The sequence below is a fragment of the Pinus tabuliformis genome, chromosome 1_2 (genome assembly GCF_031772625.1).
Source record: "Pinus tabuliformis cultivar Carrire ecotype Pingquan chromosome 1_2, CPIR1, whole genome shotgun sequence".
Classification (NCBI taxonomy): domain Eukaryota; kingdom Viridiplantae; phylum Streptophyta; class Pinopsida; order Pinales; family Pinaceae; genus Pinus; species Pinus tabuliformis.
In genome coordinates, this window is record NC_142298.1 from 713,380,482 (window position 1) to 713,400,597 (window position 20,116).

Below are 20,116 nucleotides of genomic sequence, written 5' to 3' on the forward strand. Positions count from 1 at the left end.
GAGTAGCACAAGAGGAAGGACATTTCGAAGATCAATTGCTTCAGATGTGTTGAGCTTGGCCACTACAACGCTCAATGTCCTCCTTGAAAGGACAAGGAGGGGAAGTAGGATCAACAGGCTCCATCCGTTGATATCGACAGGGTTTCCTCTAGATTGGAGGAAGAGTTTGCCATGATCATTGAGATGCCTCTAGGGTTGTGGTGGGGTGATCTAGAGTTGTAGCCCCAGAGAGCTACATGATGGGTAGGATTCTTGAGGAGGTCCACCTCTTGAATCAATACCTTGCTATGGGAGCCCATATCGCGCAGTAGCAGGATGGATCAGTGGCAGTTGGTGCAGTCAGGTACTAGAGTGACAGATGCAGTAACTAGTAGCGGTCTGATACTGAGCAACGCAGAGCATAGTTGGCAGCAGTGCGGTTGGCACAGAGCAGAGTTAGCAGCAGTGCGGTTGGCACAGAGCAGAGTCAGCAGCAACGCAAAGGCTTTAGTGACAATGTAGAGTCTAGCAACAGTGATGACTCAAGTGACAGATGCATCATATTGACCACAACTGGTTTAGTATTTTGGATGCTTTTCCGTTGCAGTTGCAACACCAACAGTTGGAGAAGGACTTGCAGTGCAGATGCAGTGTTGGCAACAGTTCAGTAGGGCCAACAACAACACAGATACAATGTTTATTTGAGTTGCGTAGTAGTTGGTGGGTAGCAGAGCTAGATATCAACAACGTAATAGGAGGTGTTATAGAGATAGGGTGTTGCTTAAGTGGGTTGCAGCGCTAGAACACATTCCTCACTAAGAGGGAGTGTTGATTTTTGTAGCATCGGATGTGTTCTCACCACAAAACTTTGTGGAGAGGTTAGGAAACATGTATTCTCCAAAACCCAGAAATCGTTTGGGAAAATTCCACCTAGAGATGGTCTAATTAAAATAATTAATCATTTTTAATGTATTCCTAAGTCTAAAGTTAGGAAATGTGATTAATTAAAGGGTATTAATTAAATTTGGTGTGAATCTTCAAGATAAAGATGAGGATCAACTCCCAATCAATCTTTGATTATGTTTTAATCTTGGTCGTTGGTGCTCCAACGAGAGATTATAAGAAGGAGCTTGATGGGCACTTGGAGAACACATTGAAATATTGAGATCTAGAGATCGAATTCTCAAGAGAAGCAATGTTGAGTTGCCGGAGAGAGATCGAGTGATCTTCTTGCAGTGAGGGGTAGGGATAGTAGATTGGAGGGGGTTTTTCCATTCCCTGTGAGTGCAAGACAGAGAAGGCATCGAGAGGTCCAGAGAGGCAGCGCAGTGCTTTAGAGGGAATCCCAGACATAATAATAATCTGAGTACAAATCATTGGATGCCCAAACTGTCTATTCGATACAGAGAATAAAATAGCAAAGAGGTAGTGAGAAAATATCTCACACTGTCACTAGAGAACCAACACTGATCCAGGCTTTGGATGAGTTGCCCTATGCTATCTCTGCGCAGTCTCTACGTGGGCTCATGCATTCACTGCGTCACAACTCAAGGGATTGCGTCACCTCCTCCTTTTGACCTTTTGTCGACTGGAAACTAGACCCTCTGGCCCTCCGGACTCACACCCCGACTTCTAGCACTGGATCTCGACTGCTCCTCAGCAAAATTGTGGACTTCCTCTAAAGCATTGTGCTGCCTCTGCATGGCATTGCGTTGCCTCTCTGGACCTCTTGATGCCTCTCCGCCTTGTACTCATAGGGACGTGAAAAATCCCCTCCGGTCTACTCTCCCTGCCCCTCACTGCAAGAAGATCATTCGATCTCTCTTCGACAACTCAACGTTGCTTCTCTTGAGAATTCGATCTCTAGATCTCAATATCTTGGTGTGTTCTCCAAGTGCCCATCAAGCTCCTTATAATCTCTTGTTGGAGCACCAACGACCAAGATTAAAACATAATCAAAGGCTAAGATTAACTGGGAGTTGATCCTTGTCTTTGTCTAGAAGATTCGCACCAGATTTAATTAATCACATTTCTTAAGTTTAGACTTAGGAATACATTAAAAATGATTTATTCTTTGAATTAAACCATCTCTAGGTGGAATTTTCCTAAACAATTTCTGGGTTTTGGAGAATACATGTATTCTTGCCTCTCCACAAAGTTACGTGGCTAGAACACATTCGATGCTATAAATATCAACACTCCCTCTTAACAAGTAGGAGAAATTTAATCAATTGTTGTAGTAGGGAATTAGGTCACCGATTTTTCACAAGTACCACCAAGAAAAATATACAAGTACAAGAGCATGATTATAATTTTGACAGTCTAGGGATACCATGGTATCTTAGAGGCAGAATTCCTAGGGTTTTTAGATCGAAATCTTATGTTCCTTGATATTTCCCTTTGAAACACCAGCTCTAGGGTTTGAACCCAATTTTTCATCCAATGTCACCCTCATTAGGGTTTTCCACACACACTAGGGTCTACACTATTTACAAACTTTCAAAAGGTAGGGTTTCTATGAGGGAACAAACAGATTAGGGTTAGAGTTTCTCTTTTGACAAGGGATTCCAAGTATCAACTAGGGTTATACAAAATCCTAGTTACCAACAACTATTAACAAGATGAAGACTACAAACCCCAAAAACCTTGATGCAATTCATGTCACACCCTTTATGTATCAAAACAATTATACGTACCTTAAGGACCACATACCTTAGTCTTCCAAGATTAGAAGCTGCTACAAAAACCTTCCAAGATGCCAAAGTTAAGGATTGACTTCAAAGGTACTGCAACTTCCATTTATGTCATGATGCTTCTAATGGTAATGCCAACTCAAGATGCTCTTCATGGCTTCTACACTTCTACCAGCTCCAAGACTTCCACGAAAGTCTCTTCTATGTTTCATTTAGCTTCATAAATCTGTTCTTCCCAAATCAATGACAATGGTTCTTGGAGATGACATACTTTTGTGAAACTATAGACTTCTCTAAACCTTTGTTGAAGTAGATCTAGTACTGATCATTTTCCAGCGTCGACTTAACATAGTCACTATAGTAACAAGGTTTGAATCTTTTTCACAATGAATGCATTCAATGTGAACTTCTAGAATAAGAATATTGTTGAAATTTCTAAACCCTGTTAGAAATTCTTCCTGCACTATGTGGTTTATTTCACCTACTTGTTCAATTTCTTAACAAGTTATTTAACCATATAAACACTGAAAAATAAACACAAATGCAGTCTCAACGATCTACAGATCATCAATTGAAAGAAATAGACAAACACAGAAGGGACATCGTTATTTTTGGACAATCATCCCCGGAAAAACCCAAATTGGGAAAACCAGTGCAGCAGTTCTGAGGGTTTTATTATTAAGCAACTTTTCTTGAGTACAACTAGGTGCCAAACTGGCTCACCCGATAGAGAAATCAATCTTTCAGTAATACCTCTCTTTGGAAGCAGATATTTAGCAAGTCTGCTCCACGAAAATCTCTCCAACGTCTCTCTGAGGCTCTGCGTCAGCCCTCCTGGCCTTTGTGTCAGCCTGGAACTCTCTGCGTCAGCTTTCTGATGCTCTGCGCTGACTCTCTGGCCCTCTACGTCACTCACGCAGGCCCTGGGAGCCTCTGTGTAATCCCTCTGTCCCTTTGTGTGGCTCCTGCTGGCTTTGTGTAGCCTTCTCTGCATCAACGCTGATGCTTTGGCACTAGCACTACCTCTATGCTATGCATTCACTGCCCCTCGCTGCAACTCTGATCACTGGTTCAATTTCTCTCAGCAATCTCCGCTCTAGAAAATCGAACTGACTAATCAACTTGGTGTATCTCCAACTAACCCTCAAGCCTCTTCTTATACTTTTTCTGTTGGGTCTTCAACCGTCGAGATTAAATCCCTAATCAACGGCCAATATTAGATTAGGCTTGATCCATGTCATTTAGAACATTCTCACCCAATTTTATATTAATACCCATTAATATTTTAATTTTCCTAAGTTTAGACTTAGGAACTCCATTAAAAATATTAATTATTTTAATATCTCTCTAACTGGGTGGAATTTCCCCAAACCATTTCTGGGCCTTGGAGATCTCATGTGTTTTAGCCTCTCCACCAATTTTCATGGCTAGAGCACATCCGATGTTTACCCCAAATCAACAAATATTTGTAATTTAGGCCCTCAGACTAGGGATCCACATTATTATATATACCTTTTAAAATAAGCCCAAAAGTCTTCCATGTAAGTCGGCCTTGATACCTTTACTAGGCATTTCTTATGTTGCCTGAAGGACTATATCAAGGCTCTTGTTCATAGTGCAACCACATGATGTTTTCTCCTACAAAACTTTCCAAACCTGGCCTCTTAATATGCCTTGTGAATTTCTCAAGGAGATAGATCCCTCAACCCTTTATTTGTAGTTTTATTCATAGTCACAAAGGTCTCAGCCTCTCTTTCTCATCATATTGAAGTTGATGTGGTTCTCTTCCTTTAGTAATATAGCCATGCAGACTTCTCTCCTTTAAGATAACTTTTTTTCACTAACTTTAAACACTGTTAGGTCTCGGTCTTATTTATGCACAATATTATTAGTGTTCGGCTTTTTATCACAAGACTTTGACTTAATTTAGGCTTCTGAGTGCTCTGAAAGGATGAAGTGAAGGGCCTTCAGTTCTCTGGGTTTCTTAAGGTTTTCAGCCTTCTGTGAATAGAATTGTGGCCTTTCCAAATCAATATTCCTCTCTCCAATCCGCTTTTAATTTGTTTCAAATGTCATCCTTGTAGCTTCAATTCAGAGTTTCAGATACCAAACATAGATAAGACTTCAAACAGAGTTAAGATGTTTCAAGCCCAGGGCTGCGGTCTAGGAGAAGGCTTTGACTGTAATTTCTTTGTCTTCCTTTAGGATTGCGGACTGATGTACAAAATTTTTGTCTTCATTTTTGAATGTATTAAAATAACCTAGAATAGATCGTGTTGAAGAATGTAACTAGGTTCGGTCTTCATAAATGTATTTGAGTCATTATGTAATGTACTTGTCAAAAGAATGAAAAATAAATTTTTTATTATTACTACAATGACTTATTAAAGCATGGGTTTCATGCTTGGGTCATCTTTTATTAGTCAAAGTCCCCATTGTGGACTCTTAGGATTTATATTGAGTCATTAGAGTCATTGTACATTTTATGAGACCCTTCTTGGGCTTTTGAATCATAGAAAAAGGTTTATTATTGAGTCAAATTAGGTATTTGACACTTCCACACCAAGTCGGCCTCAAAGTGGGCAATTCGTTTTCACCTAAAGGGTATATATACAAGCAGTTCAAATTCATTTGGAGCATCTCTCTCTCAAGTTTGATATCCAAGCGAAGGAGGCAGAAAAAGTGCGAAATCCCAAGATGATCCAAAATGGATCCTAAAACCCTCTAAATCTTCATATACGTAAAAACTATCGCAAGGGAAAAACATTAGCAAATGGCCGAAAACACTATCGCAAAGGAAAAGCAAGAAGAAATGGTGAAAACAGAGTCTATCGGAGGCTTAAGCAACTTCGCCGAGGAGCCGTCGAACCTGGCTGATCAACGGTCCAGATCTACTCGGTGTATCGCAGCCGAAGGTGGCAAGCGGAGTCCATCGGAAGCGGCTTTATGGGAAATCGCGATAGCTATTGGCGCGATTAAAAGAGAGCCGTTGATCTATGCGCGCAAATCAACGGTCTAGATCTACTCGCGCCATCGCATCGCCAATACACACACAAAAGGACTTACCGGGGCCCAAGGACTACGATATGCGATTGCGATATGTCGCATCGCAAAATCGCATCGCGACAATACAGAGGAGCGGGGCCAATACATATGCGATTTGCAATAAAGCCGGACCCGACGGGTCTTATCTGTACAAATATATATATTTTGAGTTCCGGAAGAAAAGGGTTTTTCTATGTAAATTCACATTTTTGTTAAATAAACGAAAAACAAACAGATTGTGAACAGAGCGATAAAATGGACCCGAAAGGGTTTATACATCCAATGATATACATTTTGAGTGTCGTAACAAGTAGGATTTTGGGTGGGCCTCCGGCGGTAAGTGGTATTGGACGGGCTCTGCCCGAGCCCATACATTGGCTGCCACATGGCTTGACGCCGGAGAGAGAAAATCGCCTTTTCGGGTGTGTAATCTTCGTGCGCATAAGCCACCCGAAATCAATAGCAACCGTTGGATCAACGATCACATGGATCAACGGTGGACTTGCGATAGTGCCCAGAGACAGATCCGAAAGGATTATAGGGCGGAACTGATACTATTTGAAGTCCGATAAACGACAGTTTGGTGGATTTTACAACGTTTCTGTGTATTTCTCTGTGTAAACAGAGAAACGACATTTTTGGGATTTCGAACACGCCAAAGGTTCTTTCCGTTTCATAACAGGTGGCCACCATACCTGAAGACATTACGCCATGATTGGTTAACGCTCAAAGGGGATTTGAATGGACAGAGGTTGGAAGCCAAAAATCCCGAAAGGGAAAACGAACAGACAAGTGCTGATTGGCTTAAAAGCCACTGAATGACAGAGACAGGAGCAGGCAGTGCTGAGACAGAGAGAAAACAAAGACAGAGAGCGAGAGGGAGAGTCTATGTACTCAAAAAGACTTGGGGGATCCAAGTAAAGCCCTGTTGTTTATTCCTGTTGTGTTGAGCCTCAGTTTGAGCTCACATTTGTAAAATCTCTGCTTTTGAAGACATAATAGAGAGGTCACCATTGAAAGCTGGACCAGGAGACATAGCCCAAGAGTTTTGGGTGAACTCCTTGATTATTTGCTGGGCTATGTGTGTGTGTTTGTTATGTTTCTTTAACTGCTTCATTGTCTATATTATTCGCAATCTTTTCGATCCGTTGCACCAAGTAATATAGACAAATCCCGCACATGAGTTTGTAATACCTTAATATTAGTCTAAGATCTCATTTTCAGATCAAGTGGTATCAGAGCTTTAGGTTTGCTAAGGTTAGACAAGCTTGTGCTGGATTGTTGAATGCTAACTAGGTCAAAACTCAAACTAGGAGAAGGAGAACTTGTTGAGGCTAATCCAGAAATTGGAAGAGTCTATCTTAGGAGGAGAATGGCAGAACAAACCCCATTGGAATCAGAATCTCAGTTCATGGACAGTTTCATGACCATGAGAGCCATGGTGGAAGAGATGTATCAAGAATTTAAGAAGGGTCGAGGTGAAAGTACTTCAACCCCCAAACAAGACAAAGGAGCAGAGGAACCTTTTCTAAATGCCTCCCTAGAGGGCAAAGGGAAAGGGGAAAAGCTTCCTCCATCATCTCCTCCACCATCACCTTCATCATCCTCATCTCCTAGCCCTGAAAAGAAAAAGAAGAAAACATCTTTGATTAAATTAGATGTGAAATTTGATTTGCCAATCTATAATGGAGAATTAAATGCATAAAAGCTAGCTAACTGGATTAGACAGATTGATGTATATTGCAGGGTGTAGAACATTGATTCAAAGAGGAGAAAGATTACGCTGGCTAGCTTTCGCCTTGGAGGAACTGCACTAGTGTGGTGGGAAGGCAAGACACAAGCTAATTTGAAGAAACATGGTAAATTTTTTTCTACCTAGAATGAATTTGTTTCTGCCATCAAAAAACAATTCTATCCACTAGCTTATATGCAGGAAGCAATGATGAGTTGGCAAACTCTTCGCCAATTAAAGGGCCAAAGTGTACAAAGTTATACCTAGGAATTTAGAAAAAGAGCTTTAACTCTAGGCATATTTCTAGACTCGCCTGAAACTTTGTTAAAGTATATAGGTGGTTTACATAGCTGTTTGAAGCACATCATTCTCATGTTTAATCCTACTAGCCTAGATGATGTATCAGTTCAGGCTATACATCTAGAAGCTAGAGGCAAGAATGTGAACCTAGAGATTGGGGGATCATCAAAACCCTCTGCAAGCAAGAACAAGGAAAAGAAGACGCTGAAATGGAAGGAGAGGAAGACAAACGTTGTACAGAAAGACAAACCTTCATGCACTCACTCCAAGAAGGACGATGATGAACGCTGCTGGTCTTTGCATCCAGCGCTGAAACCCAAGAAGTTCGGTGGTAAGAAGAAGACTGCTGCTACTATTCAGAAAGACTTGGGGTCAGACTCAGGTGATGAAACAATAGTCACAGCCACAGATATAAAAGGTAAAAATTCTGAAGCATCTACAAGTAATTCTGCACAATCTATTGATAATGAAGATAATGAGAAGAAAAGGCATGAGCTTTTTCATATTAGAGTTATTTCCAAACACCAAAAGATTGATACTTTATTTGATAGTGGATCACAAGTAAACTTGATTTTTGAAACAATTGTAAAGAAGTTGGGCTTACTAACAACACCTCACAAGAAGCCATATCCATTAGGTTGGGTATGTGATAAAGCAAAGCTACAAGTGACTAGACAATGTAAACTTAGGTTTGCTATTGGGTCAACATTTGTAGATGAGGTTGAGTTAGATCTAGTTCCCTTGGACGTATGTGGTATTGTTTTAGGAAGTCCTTACTTGTATGTAGAAAAACCATTTTCTATAGAGCTGAAAATAAGTAGCAACTCACTAAAGATGGAATATAATATATTGTAAGAGCTCATAAACTCAAAAACAACTACTCTCTCATAAACTCAGGGCAGATGAAAAGAATTGCAAATTCATGCAAGCAATTTTTACTAATGGTGGTAAAGGAAAAGAACCCTGATAAAACCAATGTATTTGAAGGCTGTGATGCTAAACAAAAAGTTGATTTAGTTAAAGTTGTTTCAGAATATGATATCCTATTTCAAGAACCTAAAGGTCTGCCACCCAAAAGGGAAATAGTACGTGATATTCATTTGCAACAAGATGCTCCATTGCCTAACATCGGAATGTACAGGTTATCCGCTTTAGAGAATGCAGAGATCAAGAAGCAGGTACAGGAGTTGCTCGATAAAAGGTTCATAAGACCAAGCACATCACCATGTGGATCTCCAATTATACTGGTGCAAAGAAAGATGGTTCGTGGAGGATGTGCATTGATTACAAAGCACTTAATAAAATAACGATCAAGAATCATTATCCTCTTCCTCTCATTGAATATCTATTAGATCAGTTGAAAGAAGTAGTTTACTTTTCCAAGTTGGACTTGCGTAGTGGCTATCATCAGGTCAGAGTTGCAGAACAAGATGCATGGAAGACTGCTTTCAAAACAAAGCAAGGGCTGTATGAATGGCTGGTTATGCCTTTTGGCTTAACTAATGCTCCTGCCACTTTCATGAGAGTTATGAATGATGTACTCCGACCTTTTATTGATGATTTTGTAATTGTATATTTAGATGACATTCTTGTTTTCAGTTGGGAAGAACATTTGAAGTATGTAAAGCAGACTTTAGATGTTCTGAAAAGAGAAAATCTCTATGTGAAGCTATCAAAATGTGAATTTGGCAAAACATCTTTAAATTATTTGGGTCATATTGTAGGGGGTGGTGAATTGAAGATAGATCCCTCTAAGGTTGAAGTCATTGTGAACTAGCCTAAACCCAAATCTGCTACATAAGTTAGGAGTTTCCTAGGAGCAACACAATATTGGAGAAAGTTTATTTCTAACTTTTCCTTGATTGTAGCTCCCTTACATGCTTTAACAGGATTGAACAAGGTGTTTCAGTGGGGAGGCAAACAACAGAAAGCTTTCAACATCTTGAAAGAAAAAATTAGTACAACACTAGTACTAGCACTGCCAGATCTTCAACAACCATTTGAGATTGAAATAGATGCCAGTGACTATGCCATGGGAGCAGTGTTGATGCAACACAGTAAACCCATATGCTATCATTCTGAGACATTTAATTTTGCAGTGGTTAATTATCGCACATATGATAAAGAATTGTATGCATTGGTACAAAGTGTGAAAAAGTGGAAACATTACCTAATGGGCAAGGAAACAATTATACATACAGATTATCAACCACTTCAATATTTGCACTCATAAACTAAATTGCAGCAATCAAGACATTATAGGTGGATGGGTTTTCTACAACGATTTCATCTTGTCATCAGATATAAGAAAGGCATACACAATAAGGTTGCAGATATGCTATCAAGACCAATCATAAATGCATCTACTATACTTAAGCATAACTCACTATTGCATGAAAGCTACATTGAACAATATGCTCAAGGTGCAGATTTTAAAGATGTATATGCAACGTTAAGTCATGGCAAACAAGTAGAAGAATTGGATTATTATGTTAAGGACCAATTCTTATATCATTTGGGAAAGTTATGCATTCCACAAACTGAAAGAGTTAACATAATCCGAGGAGCACATACTTCTCTTATATCAGGTCATTTTGGTGTAAGTAAAATAGTTGCACAGTTGCAAAGGTTCTGTTATTGGCCAAGAATGCATGAAACAATTTCTAGATATATTAAAGGGTGTACTATGTGTGCTAAATGCAAGTCCAGTAATAGAAAATTAGGCTTGTACACTCCATTTCCAGTTCCTTCTCGTCCTTGGGAAAGTGTTTCCATGGACTTTGTTGGGGGATTGCCAAAATCTAGAAAAGGTCATGGTTATTTATATGTTATTGTGGATAGGTTCAGCAAAATGTGTATTTTAATACCTTGTAGCAAGCAGATTACAGCTGAACAAACAGCGAAGTTGTTCTTTCAGCATGTATGGGTGTTTGGGTTACCCACTTTTGTTGTATCTGATCGAGATTCCTGATTTGTTGGGAAGTTTTGGTCAAGTCTATGGGAGTTGATGGACACCAGATTGAAGAAAAGCACAACATTTCATCCACAAACAGATGGTTAAACAGAGGTGGTCAACAAGATAGTGATCTAGTTGCTTAGAGGCTATTGCAGCAAGCATCCCAAGCTTTGAGATGAACATTTGTGCTATGTGCAACATGCTTACAACCGTGCCAAGCACTCTTCTACTTAGAGATTTCCTTTTGAGACTTGTTTTTGTTTTACACCAAAGTCTCCCTTGGATTTTGTCTTTAGTAAAGACATAGCAGTTGATGGACATAGTGATGTGGACAAAACAACCAAGTTCATTGAACAGATCCAAGAAATTCACCAGGCAGTGCAGGAACAATTGGAAAGAAGCCAGGCCAAGTACAAGGCAAGGCATGACAAGCATCGGATTGAGCATAGCTTCCAAGTTGGTGATCAAGTATTGCTGTACATCAGCAAAGACAGAATGTAAGGTGAAGGTAAGAATCTGAAACCAATAAGGTATGGGCTTTTCAAGATACTTGAGAAAATTGGTGAAAACGCTTTTCGCCTTGATATGCTAGCTTATATGCATATCTATTTAGTCGTTAATGCAGAGAACTTGAGACTATATGAACCTTCATTGATTGAAGATCTCGAAGAGCAAAGTCAGTTGCCTTCTATTGATGATCTATTGCCTGAATATCTCAATGAGTTGCAGGAAGACACAGTTCTGGACAGAAAGGTGATAACTACGCGCAAAGGGGATGTTGAGTACCTCAGAATCAGACTCAAAGTTTCAAAACCAAGCAGTACACGATGGATAGAGATTGGACAAGTGGGGAAGCTGTATCCTCACTTGATCGATACTTAAAAAACCAACTTTTGGTGGTCCAAAAGCTTTTACAGTGGGAAGGCATGATCCAAAATGGATCCTAAAACCCTCCAAGTCTTCATATACTTAAAAACTATCGCAAGGGAAAAACATTAGCAAATGGCGAAAAACACTATCGCAAAGGAAAAACAAGAAGAAACGGTGAAAACAGAGTCTATCGAAGGCTTAAGCAACATGGCACAGGAACTGTCGGATCTAGCCGATCAACAGTTCAGATCTACTCGGCGTATCGTAGTCGGAGGTGGCAAGCGGAGTCCATCGGAAGCGGCCTTATGGGAAATTGCGATAGCAATCGACACGATTAAACGAGAGCAGTTGATCTATGTGCGCAAATCAACGGTCCAGATCTACTCGTGCCATGGCATCGCCAATACACACACAGAGGGACTTATCGGGGCCCGAGGACTATGTGATATGCGATTGCGACTTGTGATAAAGCCGGACCCAACGGGTCTTATGGGTACACACACATATATATATATATATTTTGAGTTCCGGAAGAAAAGCACTTTCTATGTAAATTCGCATTTTCGTTAAATAAACTTTAAACAAATGAAATAAGAACGGAGCGATAAAACGAACCCGAAAGGGTTTATACATGCAGCGATATACATTTTGAGTTCTGTAATGAGCGGGATTTCGGGCGGGCCTCCGCAGGTAAGTGGTATTGGACGGGCTCCGCCCGAGCCCATACACTGGCCACCACATGGCTTGGTGCCGGAGAGAGAAAATCGCCTTTTCGGGCGGGTAATCTCGGTGCGCATAAGCCACCTGAAATCAATAGCAACTGTTGGATCAACGGTGGACTTGCGATAGCGCCCAAAAACAGATCTGAAAGGATTATAGGGCGGAATTGATAATATTTGAAGTCCGATAAACGAGAGTTTGGCGGATTTTACAATGTTTCTGTGTATTCCTCTGTGTAAACAGAGAAACGACATTTTTGGGATTTCGAACGCGCCAGAGGTTCTTTCCGTTTCATAACAGGTGGCCACCATACCTAAAGACTTTACACCATGATTAGTTAACGCTCAGAGGGGATTTGAACAGACAGAGGCCGAAAGCCAGAAAGCCCAAAAGGGAAAATGAACAGACAAGTGCTGATTGGCTTAAAAGCCACTGAATGACAGAGACAGGAGCAGGCAGTGTTGAGACAAAGAGAAAACATATACAGAGAGCGAGAGGGAGAGTCTGTGTACTCAAAAAGACCTGGGGTATCCAAGTAAAGCCCTATTGTTTATTCCTGTTGTGTTGGGCCTCAATTTGAGCTCACATTTGTAAAAACTCTGCTCTTGAAGACATAATAGAGAGGTCACCACTGAAAGCTGGACCAGGAGACGTAGCCCAAGAGTTTTGGGTGAACTCCTTGATTATTTGCTGGGTTATGTGTGTGTATCTGTTACGTTTCTTTAACTGCTTCATTGTCTATATTATTCGCAATCTTTTTGATCCGTTGCACTAAGTATATAGATAAATCCCGCACATGAGTCTGTAATACCTTAATATTTGTCTAAGATCACATTTTCAGATCACAAGAAGAGAAGAAGAAGTGTTGGAAGGCTCAATGTCGAAGGTTTTGGGCTATCCCTTTCTCTCTCTTATGCGAAGTTATTGGGCCAGTTGCTGGATCAAAGTCTTACTCCTAGAAGGGTCAAAATTTCAAAAGTGTTGGGTCGAAGATTCTGCTGCTTGAAGGTCGAGATTCTGGATTTGCTGGGTCAAAGTGCTGTTACTGCAAGGTCAAAGATCTAGGTCGAAGTTGCTAGAAGGAGAGGCTGACTTGGTGGTTGGAGGATGTCTGTGTCTAGGCTGAAGAGTCTTGGTTATTTCAAAAAAACTACTGAAGGAAGAGATTTTGACTGGGTTTTCCCCTAGATAGGGGTTTTGCTCTGGCAGAGTGCTTACATCTTGTGTCTTGTGTTTTTGTGATCTTCATACACATAATTTGGTAATTGCTTGATGAAAGATAATATAACAAAGAAGTAAAAGAAGCCAACATAATTCACAAGTAACTACCAAGAAAGAGGAATCTAATCCTAACTCTACTTGCATTGATTTCTCAACAGTTTGAATCCAACTCTAGGAGGTTCAAACTTCCCCTTCTTGTGATCTTCTAGCTGCTAATGATTCTGACCCTACCATTGAAACCATGCTGGAAAACAGATTAGGGCAACCTCTTGAATATAATGTTTTCCTTTCATGACATTTACCTGTGATATTAGTGTTTTTCTTTCTTAATTATTATTGTGTTCTTCATCATCAAATGAATGCCAAAAATAAATAAAGATCACATGAACACAAGATATAGGCTCCACGCTAGGGAAAAACCCCTCCAAGGGGAAAACCCATCATAACTCTTTTTTATGAAAATTCAGCTAACCTCGAATCCTATTGCAACAACTGATGTTAATTCTTCTAATTGTTAATTCAATTAAACAATTTACTTGCTGTGTGCTACGACAAATATCGAATTAAATACACTGCAACCTTCACAAATAAAATAGTGTAGAATAAAAAATCGCTAGAAGAAATAGATGCGCACACACAAAATGCACCGTTATTTTTGGACTAAGTCCCCAGAAAAACCAAACTTGGGAAAACCTTTGTAGCAGCTGAGGGTTTTAATATTATGTAGTGGTGAAAAATGAGTACAATCTATGGATGCTTAAACTAGCAATCCAAACATAGAAATAACTGGCAATATTAACTAGTAAGAAAGTTCTCACTCCACAGGCGATCCAACACTGACCTCAACTAGAATTGAGTTGCTCCTTGCTCCCTTTGCGCAGCCACTGCGTCAGCCTACGCAGTTGCTGCGTCCCACAAGCTCGAAACTGCGTCTCCTCTCACTGTCTCATCAACTGCTGTCTGGGAAACTGATATTGCCTTAGGACCCTCTACCCAACTTTTGGCTCAAAATTTCTCCTTCTCCCCAACAAAACGGAAATCTCCCCAAGTGAAAATCACAACCTCTCTGCAATGTACTCGTCGGAACTGGAAAAAATTCCTCTGACCTCACTATCTTTGCCCCTCTCTCACTGCTTCGACCTCACTGAATCACCTTCGGCAATTGAATGCTGCTACTTTGGAGATCGATTTCCTAGCAAAATCGAATGCTCAACTGATTTTGTGTATCTTCTCCAAGCCATGTCGACTTCTTATAATCCTCCATTGAGACTTCAACTGCCACGATTAAATCTTAATTGATGGCTAGGATTAACTAGAAATCTATCCATGTACTTTTCTAGAACATTCTCACCATGACTTAATTAATTCTGATTAATTAATCATATTTCCTAAGTTTAAACTTAGGAAATATTAAAAATTGACTAATAAATCTAATTAAATCGTCTCTAGGTGGAATTTCTAGAAACGATTTTTGGGTATTAGAGAATACATGTATTCAAGCCTCTCTGCGAAATCTCATGGCTAGAACACATCCGATGCTACAAAAACTAACACTCCCTCTTAGCGAGGAATGTGTTCTAGTGCTACAACTCACTGAAACAACACCCTATATCTGCATCATCTTTTGTCACGCTGCTGCTGCCCACCAACCATTGTGCAACTCTGATATGTGCTGCATCTGTGATGCTGCTGACTCTGTTGAATTGCTGCCAACACTGCATCTGCACTGCAACTCCCTCTCGTTCTGCTGCTGTTGCAACTGCAACATTTGCAACTGAAAAGCATCCAAAACACTGAATCAACTGTGATCAGTATGATACATCTATCACCCAAGTCTCTGGCTGCTGCTAGTATCTGCACTGTCTTTGAGGCATCTGCGCTGCTACTGACTCTGAACTGTGCCAACTGCACTGCTGCCAACTCTGCACTGCGCTCCCCAACATCTGACATGAAACTAGACTCTGCATCTGTCACTCTGGCATCTGACTGCATCTACTGCCACTGATACATCCTTCTACTGAAATACTGTGGGTTCCCGTAGCAAGATTTTGATTCAATAGGTGGACCTCCTTAGGAATCCTTCCCATTTGTAGCACTCTAAGGCTACAATACCAAGTCACCCCACTTTAGTCCTCGGGATATGTCAGAGAACGTGGCAAAGTCTTCCTCCATCCTGGAGGAGAGCCTATCGATCTCTGCATGAGTTGTCGCCTAGTCTTGCTTCTCCTCCTTGTCCTTCTTCCCGAGAGGACATTGGGTGCTATAGTGACCAAGCTCACCACATCTGAAGCACTTGACCTTTGACAGGCTCTTCTTCTTCTTTTACTGCTCCCCTTGTTGCTGACTGGGACCCTTCGATGCGAGGGCCACATTCTCCTCCTCCTTCACCTGCTTCAACCCGCTGCTGCTGCCACTGATGGAGCTCTTCACTAAGTCTCTCCTCAACTCCTCCTGCTGCAAATCGACCCACATCTTGTCCCACTTTGGCAAGGTTTCTTTGCCCAAAATGCTTTAGATGAATACTTGCCAGTTCTCAGAGAGACTGTTTAGTGCCAATTGTACTAGTTCTGTGGCTTGAGGTGTTGCTCCAACAATTGACAACTAATCCCAGATCTCTTGAATCCTGGTGAGGTAGGGGTCTATGCGTTCCCCCTTCTGCATCCTGGTGCATCTCAAATTTTCCTCCGAGTACATCTTCCGCTGCTCGGAAGTGCATTGGTATAGCGTGGAAAGTGTATCTGACATCTCCTTGGCCATTCCCTGGCTTGTTATGTGTGATACAATGTGATCTTGAGCACCGTCAAGAATCAATCTCTTTTCCCTCATCATCTCCCTTCAGTATTCCTTCAATTGATCTGCATCTGTGGGGATAGCTACAACTGCATCTATGAATGGCTTTAGGCCATATTCATCTAGAAGAAAGGACATCCTTGCCTTCTAGATGACATAGTTGGAAGCACCATCCAACTTGTCTTGATCTCGTAGTATGACAGTGGCCATGTCAACAAAATAAGTCGAAATCCTCCTCTTCTCTTTTGCTCAGTTGCTGTTAGGCTTTACGAACTCCCTGTTGGAGAGAGTAAATATGCTCACAACAACTATTGATCTGCAAGAGAAAATGGAACTTCTAAAGCTAGAAGTCCCTTGAGGAAAATTTCCCTCAATGTGTGCTCTTTCTTCCTCTTGACGCTATTTTGCACTAGCAACTGCTATAAAATACCGCGTCCAGCTAGATATCTGCTCTTCAAGGAAAATGCTAGTTGCTCCCTCTGCCTCTAGTAATCCTCGAATTGGAGAAATCTGCTTTCTCTGTCGCTCTCTTAGAGAAATCGATTTTTCCTCAAGAAATTGACCCTCCTGGCCAAGAAATTGCGCTACCTCTGAGGGTTTCGAAATGCGGCTTATGCAGAGCTACGAAATTCCTCCACTTCTGCAACTGAGCTCTCTGACTTACAATCTGCGCTCTGATACCATATGAAAATTCGGCTAACCCCAAATCTTATTGTAGCAAATCATGTTAATTCTTCTAATTGTTAATTCAATTAAACAATTTACTTGCTGTGTGCTACGACAAATATCGAATTAAATACATTGCAACCTTCACAAATTAAATATCGCAGAATAAAAAAACGCTAGAAGAAATAGATGCACACACACAAAATACACCATTATTTTTGGACTAAGTCCCCAGAAAAACCCAACTTGGGAAAAGCGGTGCAGTAACTTAGGGTTTTAATATTATGCAATAGTGAAAACTGAGTACAATCTATGGATGCTTAAACTAGCAATCCAAACAAAGAAATAACTGGCAATAATAACTAGTGAGAAAAATTTCTCACTCCACGGGTGATCCAACACTGACCTCAACTCAAATTGAGCTGCTCCTTGCTCCCTCTGCACAGTCACTGCGTCAGCCTATGTAGTTACTGCATCTTACAAGCTCGGAACTGCGTCTCCTCTCACTGTGTCGTCAGTTGTTGTTTGGGAAACTGACACTCTTTGCCTTCGGACCCTTTGCCCAAATTTTGGCTTAGAATTTCTCCTTCTTCCCAGCAAAACGGAAATCTCCCCAAGAGGGCTCTGCGTTGCCTTTGCGCTGCCTCTCTGTGACAATCACAACCTCTCTGCAATGTACTCGTCGGAATTGGAAAAACTTCCTTCGACCTCACTATCTCTACTCCTCTCTCACTGCTTCGACCTCACCGAGTCACCTCCGGCAACTGAATGCTGCTACTTTGGAGATCGATTTCCCAACAAAATTGAATGCTCTACTGATTTTGTGTATCTTCTCCAAGCCCCATCGACGACTTATAATCCTCCGTTGAGACTTCAACGACCATGATTAAATCTTAATCGAAGGCTAGGATTAACTAGAAATTGATCCATGTACTTTTCTAGAACATTCTCACCATGACTTAATTAATTCTGATTAATTAATCATATTCCTAAGTTTAAACTTAGGAAATATTAAAAACTGACTAATAAATCTAATTAAGTCGTCTCTAGGTGGAATTTCTAGAAACGATTTTTGGGTATTGGAGAATACATGTATTTTAACCTTTCTGGCAAATCTCGTTGCTAGAACACATCCGATGCTACAAAAACTAACATTCTTATCAACTTCAAAGGAGACTTCCAAGACCAAACACGACCTCTTGCTCTTCTCCAAGACACAAATTGACCAACCCAACATTCTTCAAGATCTTCAAGGACTGCGAGGTAAACTTTTCTCCAATAGAACATACTTCTAATTATCTCTTTACAGGGATCTGAGCTTTCTCCTTCTATGCTGGACTTTTTATCCCTTCTGCGTATCCTTTTATTCCTCCTTCAAACCACATACTAGACTTCAGGATATGTGAGCTTGCTTAAGTCTCAAAGGAGGACGAATTTCATCTTTATATATAGCCTTCCAAGTGGGTCCATAAAACTTCTTTAGGCCGACTTCAATCTGGACTGGCCAACTTGTTCTTGGGAGCGATACTAGACACTGTTGGACACCTAATCTGGTAAGGGTTATGGTGTGGAAGTTGAACAATCAAAGGGAGTCGAAGAGACCTTGGAATATGGAATCCAATGGTCATGTAAAATGTATTATAAATGTACATCTTTGTGAATAGAAATGCAACTTACGTTTATCTTATCTGCTGTCTTCTCCATGTGTGTGTTTAACAGACACTTACAATTAGAAATATATTTTCTTTCTTTGATACAAATTCCACTAGGGATTTTCTACCTTGTGGCAATGACCATGACACATGACAAAAACCTAAAAGCATACAATGGATGCTTGACCTATTGACCAAATGACAAAGAGCATGAAACCCATGCTTTACAAAATAATTTTATTTAACACATAAGAATTGCATCATGACATGAGACAAATGACAATTATGAAAATCGAAACTAGTTACAATTTCCAACAGCCTGCACCCACTTAACTTGTATATGTTTAAGCATGAGCATTGATTGGTTTGGAAGGGTAGAACGTATGAGTGAGTCGGCAGCTGCTATGTGGCCTATGATGTGGACGACCGTGTGGGTGCTATGTGGCAGGCCTGATGGCGTGGCACAAAATGATTGGCCAAGACTCTAATCGGTCATATCTTTCAATCTGGGAGTCGGATTGAGAGAAATTTTATATCATTAGAATCTTCTCGATGAGATGGACACAATGGTATCATCTGTCTTGAGTTTCTCAAGAGCAAAAAGGAAGTGAAAAATTTAGACCCCATTTCCATAACTGGACCATGGAGATTGGATTAGCATAGTAAATTAGGACTGGGGTTAGTAGGGGGTGTGTTACAACAAACTCTAGGAAGATCCAGAATAGGGCCTCCCGCTCATTGAACTAACTCTCAGTTTTAATAGATTACAGAGTTTTATGTGGAGCTTTTTTTTCCTTTGACCTTGGATGGTAGGAAAGCAGGGCTCTCTTGCTTCTACATCTCTCTCAGGATCATACAATTGGATCCCATTGTGGTGCCCAATGACCTCGACAACGAGCTAGTGCCCCGGTTGCCCTCTTCATCGTCGGTCATCAAGATCAGAAGACTTTGACATCATCCTCATTTCCTTCTCTTTCTTGATCAGCACTGAGATGTCCAGTGTTGGACTCTCACTTTGTTTCACTCTGAGATGTCCAGTCTCGCATTCTCACTTTGTTTCGCCACACCTATGATGCTATTATCATTTATGTATCTTTTGGGTTTGGTTTTAGTTAGACCTAGTGATTAGCTTTGCTAGACACTTATCTAGGCTGCACTTTTTCTTTCACTTTCTTTTTCTTACTTTCAGCATTACATAAGAATTGCTTTTGCACTCCCAGATTGTATTGAAACTGGATGCATCTTTTAGTCCCAATGACCTACCTTTGTGGTCTTTGTTGGAGATTGATAAAAATATCTTATCTTACTGTGCAGTGTTTGAACCACGTCTCCAAGGATGCCCATATTGCATTCAACGAGTGGATTTGACAAAATAGAGTACTGTAAGTTGTATATTGACCTTCATTGCTTCAACCACAATGCTCAAAATAGGATTCCCATCCTAGTTACTTGTAACTGTGATTCTACTGTAAGGTTTTTTCATTTTTTATTA

The 20,116-nt window shown here is 40.6% G+C and overlaps 1 protein-coding gene across 5 annotated transcripts in view; it reads left to right on the forward strand.

Moving 5' to 3' along the window:
- LOC149207730 (histone acetyltransferase HAC1-like) overlaps nt 1-20,116 on the forward strand; it is a 311,587-nt gene that overhangs the window by 75,297 nt on the left and 216,174 nt on the right. For all 5 annotated transcript variants that reach the window (XM_089395844.1, XM_089395843.1, XM_089395845.1 and 2 more), the window contains exon 2: nt 19,939-20,006. The gene's annotated coding sequence lies outside the window, so the exon portion shown is untranslated. The remainder of the gene's footprint in view (nt 1-19,938; nt 20,007-20,116) is intronic.